Raw genomic sequence first — 6,038 nt, forward strand, 5'->3', positions numbered from 1 at the left:
TTTCTTCTCATTCTAAGTCCATTCAAAACAGAAATGTTAAGCTGTAGAAGTGGTTGATATAAAATTGCAGTATCAGTTTGGAGATAAAGCGACCTGAGGTTAGCAGCAAGAAACCCTGAAATAACCTAAAAGAGGAGCCGCCTCATAGCTGCATCTCTCCTTCTCAGGGAATGGTGAACCTGTAAAAAAGGGAGTCAATTTCTTATGTCTATCACTCTGTTTTGGCAAACTCTATACTAGTCAAACTTGTGGTTTGGGGGCATATCTTTTCTGTTGCTGTCTCCACTACGCTGGTGTATCAACTCTATGTCCTGCTGTCTTTCTGTTTATTTTAGTCACTCCCCAAATTACAATATATCATCATTATCATTGTTTTTAAATACTAGATTGTATTTGGATAAGAAAAACAAGTCTAAATCATAAACTCCCTTTATGACTCAAGGCTTGCCTTGCTTCCAGGTCTCATTACAAATGAGTTGTTTTTAATAGGCTTCTGTTTAGGTGTTCTGTAATAATTTCCCTGGAACATTACTGTTTTTAAGAAAAGGATCAGATGTAAGGTGTTCCTTGGAGAATTTCTCTGGTCAAGTTCAATATGTACTGTATCAAGTACTAATTTCTTATTGTACACTGCATGTGGACAATAATTTCCCTTTAGCAGAGCTGCATGAGTTTTCCTTTAATTTAGATTAAATGTTTTGTTAGCCATTTTCATAAGAGCAAAGAGAGACAGTGGGATAGCAGTGTTCATTTCTGCGTCTTAACTTGATGTTCTTTTATGTGTTATTTTATACGGTTAAAATTTGGAGAAAAAGTGGAAAAAATATTTTCCCCTTGGAGAAAAATAAAAGATGCACTTCAATACAACAACAATTTCGCTGAAGCTACTGAAACCAGTGTAAATCAATTTAATTTTCTGTTTTCCATCTGCAGGTATTTTGTTATCATTCAATTGTAGATATGTGAAACTTTCAGTGTAGGTGAATCCATCTTAGAACACTCTTTAGTACAAGAATATTTTCTCAGCACACAATACAAAGTACACTCTCCAATCAAGAACTCCATGAGCTGTTTTGTACATGGTCTTCTAAGTGATCTTAAGAGGAAAAATGAGATGAAGGAGTTTAAGTAAAACATTCACCAATCTTTTCCCCTCCATTTCAGTAATACACCTACATTCTTTCCCCAATCTAGTTCTAGGAAACAGTGCTACAATTCACAGTTCCCCTCAATAGATAGTATAAATAGGTACCTGATCAGAACACAAAATGCTTAGAGAAATGATATAACGAAGCTTAAAAGTAAAATAAATTGAGAAACAGTTACACCCAAAAATAAATAAATAGAAGAGGTAGCTAAAATAAATCATACAAGAATAATTGTATGTATGAAATCTGAGTTTATTTTCCGAAAATGCAAGCGGAAACACATCTACTAAGAAATGTTTGTAAAGGCATGAAACAAAGTAAACCATTTGAAAGTTTTAACATGAGAACCTGTAATTATGTTCCAAATTATAATAAAGGTGCTTGGGCTTTAGAAAACTTTGTGAAAACAGATGCAGCCGTCCTGAGGAAAATTTTGTGAATATAATTTAGTGAACCTTAAATTATACATATTCTACAATCCAGGAACTCTATGCTTTGGTATTTAATTTTGAATTCAAAACCTAAAACTTCAAACCATGTCTTCCTTTTTTCAAGCTTTAAAATTTCTTTATCTGACAGAGATGATTTTGCTGATTAAGAACTACTATGTACAAAGGACTGTGGTGAGGGTTTTATATGTATTCTCTAATTTTATGCTATCATAATAATTTGAAGATATTAAGTTGTATGAAGTCAGAATCAAAACTTTTATTTAGAAGTGGAGAAAATGTAAGTTGCCAAATATGAGGTCAGCATCCAAAGTTCATGTTGCACTGGGAGAAGCAGACCAGAAAAACAGCAATCAAATGAAAGGATAGTCGGAATACTTTCTTAAAATTCTTCATCTACTTCATTACATTAAACTTTGAATGTTACAGCGATCAGGATACAACTTGTGTTTTGGGGGTTTGGGGTATCAAGGTTTTCAGAATTCTCTGACTAAAATGAAACACAAAGGAAAACAGCAAAACAAACATTTCTCTTTCAACTGTAGAAAATACACTGGAAAACAAAATCATGTTTCTCTTTTTCAAAATTCTGGCAACATTTCTTTTTTATTAAAACCCTATTCAATCATCATCACTTCTGGCAAAGCTTTTCATAACAGACATAGATATTCTGTCTCTCATCTCTGTTACCATAGCATTTTTCTCATAGTACTTTCAGCTTTCCATTATAACTTTTGGTTTTATTAGACTGTCTTTGCAAATGATGTTAGTTCACTAAGATTGTTATTCATTTGTATACCTAAAAGTAATGTCTAATACATACTAGATCCTCAAATACAGCAGAGGAAAAGAAAGGGAAGAGAAGAAGGAACAAGGGAGGGAGGAGTAGAATGAAAAGAGAACAGTCAACCAAGCTCTGAAAAAATGTAAGAGTATAATTATACAGGAAGTGTTTAAAATTATGAGTAAAAAATTAGTAAGAAAAACTGGAATCGATGTGGAACAGAAAGAAAACTATAAATTACCTTTTTTTCATTGAAGAGAAGGAGCTTGACCTCTTGGAGTTTCAAAAGGCTAATAAGTAAAGGAATATGTATTGCTGAAACTCTGTGATGTGTAATAAAATAGGAAAATAAATAATAATTAGGGTCTATTAGCATACACACTAATATATCTTATAGTAGTAACTAAATGACAGAGCCAGACTCTTTCATACATTCAAATATATATGACTAGATTTTAAAGCAAAATAACAGGAAATCAGTTTCTTGTATTATGAATATATCTTAAATATTTAATTTACCAATTAATTATGGTTTCTATTATAGCAGTAATTAAGATGTATATTTCTTAATTTTGTGTACATGGACCGTGTCATATCTGAGAACATAGTCAGTAATTTTCTTTACTATCACTATTACAATCACATCTAATATTTCTTCACTTGAACATTCTCACTACAAAAGTAAGCTTTATATTTCATCTTTTGCTAATCTTTCTCACCTGCTCTAATTAATAGATATATACATGAAACTTTAACAGATATGTCACTATGTAGATATCCTTCAATCTTATGATTTAAACTGCTGTAAGCATATCACCATTTGTTAGCTTCTATTCTTTACAATAGTATTCGTTGAACATGGAGCTGCACAATTAATTTTTCCCTCCCTCAGCTCACGTTACTTCCGTTACTTAAAGAACAATTTCTTGCTCACAAGAGAATTGGGCTGAAACTGTTATTTTTGCATTTTAAAATTTCTGTTGAATGGCTCCCTTATATCTAGTTAACAATCTGTGTGTGCACTCTTCGAGGGGAACTGCAGCCTTTCAATGAATCCATCTGGGCCTTGTTCCGTTTTTAAATGTAGGGCATTCTCCCATTTGACTCCCTCCTGAAGAAAGTTCTAAAATTTGAGGTTCAACCATGTGAGTTATTTAATTACTTTAAGATACAATTTAAAGCACATATTTTCTGCCATATATTGCATATTTGTGTTCCACTCTACACTAAACACAGTCCACCTTGCTTTCCTTGCAGACACAGTTTTTTATTACAATAATGAGATATATAGAAGATTTGAGCACATCAAAGGTGCACAAAATATAAAATAAATGAAATGAGACTGCGATCAAAGTGACTTCTGCAGCTTTAATATAATGTATATAGCAAATTCTGGAACTAATTGATTTTTTTGTGGTTGCTATAACAGAATACCACAAACTTAGCGACTTAACCAATACAATTTTATTGTCTTAGACAATAAAGTGGCACTGATCTCATTTGGCAAAAAGCAGCATTGGCAGGCCTGCATTTCTTTTTGGAGGCTCTAGAGTAAAATTTGTTTCCGCCTCTCCAGCTACTACAGGCCATGAACATTCCTTGGCTCATAGACTGCTTCCTCCTTTTTCATATCCAGCCAATAGTGAGTGGAGTCCTAAAAAAGCTGCAGTTACTGTTTCTCTACAATTGAGAAAGGGTCTCTGTCTTTCAGAACCCATGAAATAGATTGAGCCCAGCTGGATAATCCAGGATTATCTTTCCGTGTCATGGTGTTTAACTGTAACCAAATCTACAAAGTCCTGTTTGCTATAGAAAATATCGTATTCACAGGTTCCAAGGATTAGAGGATGGTCATCTTTGAAGGGCCATGATTCTGCTTTCCACACCTTCAAATCCATGGATCTATAAATAGCTCTCATGTATTTAATATATGCACTGACAATATGAGCTGGAGTAATTCAAAAGCTCAAGAGTATCATTTTAAAACTATTATAAGATTAATCATTAGATAAAAAAGAAATGCAAAAAATAATAATAACTAATTAAAAAAAAAAACTTACATCATCTCAAAACTAACCCCAACCACATTCCTTCAGTCATAATAATGACTATATCTGTGTCTTACATATGTATGGATGGATTCATTCACACATAAGTAGAATCACACTTTAACATTATTTAACAATTGCTCGCTATATTTAATAAGTTTATGATAGATTTTACAAGTTATTGAATATAGATTCACCTCATTCCTTGGTATAACTATAACAGAATATGCTAAATAATCTTCATATTAAAGAAATTCAAATTATGTCTCTTTTTAAACATTAATACTTTGATGAACATTTTTGGAATTAAAACCGGGTACATGTGTATATAAGTCAGGACTCTCGTTGCATAAAACAAAAGTGCAATTTAAATAGTTAAACAAAAACAATATATTAGTTAAAATAATTGAGAAACTAAAAGGTACATGTAATTAAAAAACTGTTATATTTAGGGGATAAACAATGTTATCAGGCAATGTCTATCTATATTTCAGCTTTTCTCTGTTTTGTTTCATTCTGAGATGGATTCATTAAACATAATGGGAAGACAGTATCTAGTGATCCAAGCTGACATCCAAAGAAAGGAGTGTAACAAATATTTTGGAAAGATCCACAAAGGATACTGATTGGGCTAATATGGGTCATATATGTCCAGAGTATGGAAAGCAATTATTGTGGATAAGGAGATGGAATATTCTTATCTGCAGACTTGAGTCAAGGAAGGCTGAATGAGAAAACATGGATCTAGCCTGAATGAAACAGCACAGACGTAAAAGATTTGGGTGTTTTAGAGGAGGGGTTATTTCCTAAAGGAAAAGAGCTACAAACTGTGTATTCCTGTGGAGTCCCTGAGACAAAAGGTATGTTCATATTGGGATCTGATAGTTGTTATGGGCTGAATTGTGTATCTTCAAAATTATTGTGCTGAAGTCCAAACCCTCGGTACCACAGAATGTGACTGTATCTCGAGAAATGACCTTTAAGGGGGCAATTAAGATAAGAATAGTTCATGTGGGAGGAGGGAGCCCCTAATCCATTATGACTATTGCCCTTATTAGAAGAGGAGATTAGGACACAGACCAGGCAACTCACAGGCTGAGGAGTTACCATGTGAGGTCACAACACGAAAGCAGCCATCTGCAAGCCAAGGAGAGAAGCCTCAGGAAAAAAAAAAAAAGAAAAATCTACTAATTCCTTCATTATAGACTTCAAGTCTCAAGAACTGTAAGAAAATAAATTTTTTTATTGTTATTGTTATTATCATTATTATTATTGAGATGGAGTCGCACACTATCGCCTGGATTGGAGTGCAATGGGGTGATCTCGGCTCACTACAACCTACGCCTCCTGGGTTCAAGCAATTCTCCTGCCTCTGCCTTATGAGTAGCTGGGATTACAGGTGCCCACCACCACACCCAGATAATTTTTTTTGTATTTTTAGTAGAAACGGGGTTTCACTATGTTGACCAGGCTGGTCTCGAACTCCTGACCTCGTTATCTACCCACCTCGGCCTACCAAAGTGCTGGGATTACAGGTGTGAGGCATCAATAAATATATTTTTAAGCTACTCAGTCTGTGGTATTTTCTTATGGCAGCTGTAGCAGACAA

This window comes from Mandrillus leucophaeus, unplaced genomic scaffold (assembly GCF_000951045.1).
Source record: "Mandrillus leucophaeus isolate KB7577 unplaced genomic scaffold, Mleu.le_1.0 Scaffold633, whole genome shotgun sequence".
In the NCBI taxonomy this organism is placed as follows: domain Eukaryota; kingdom Metazoa; phylum Chordata; class Mammalia; order Primates; family Cercopithecidae; genus Mandrillus; species Mandrillus leucophaeus.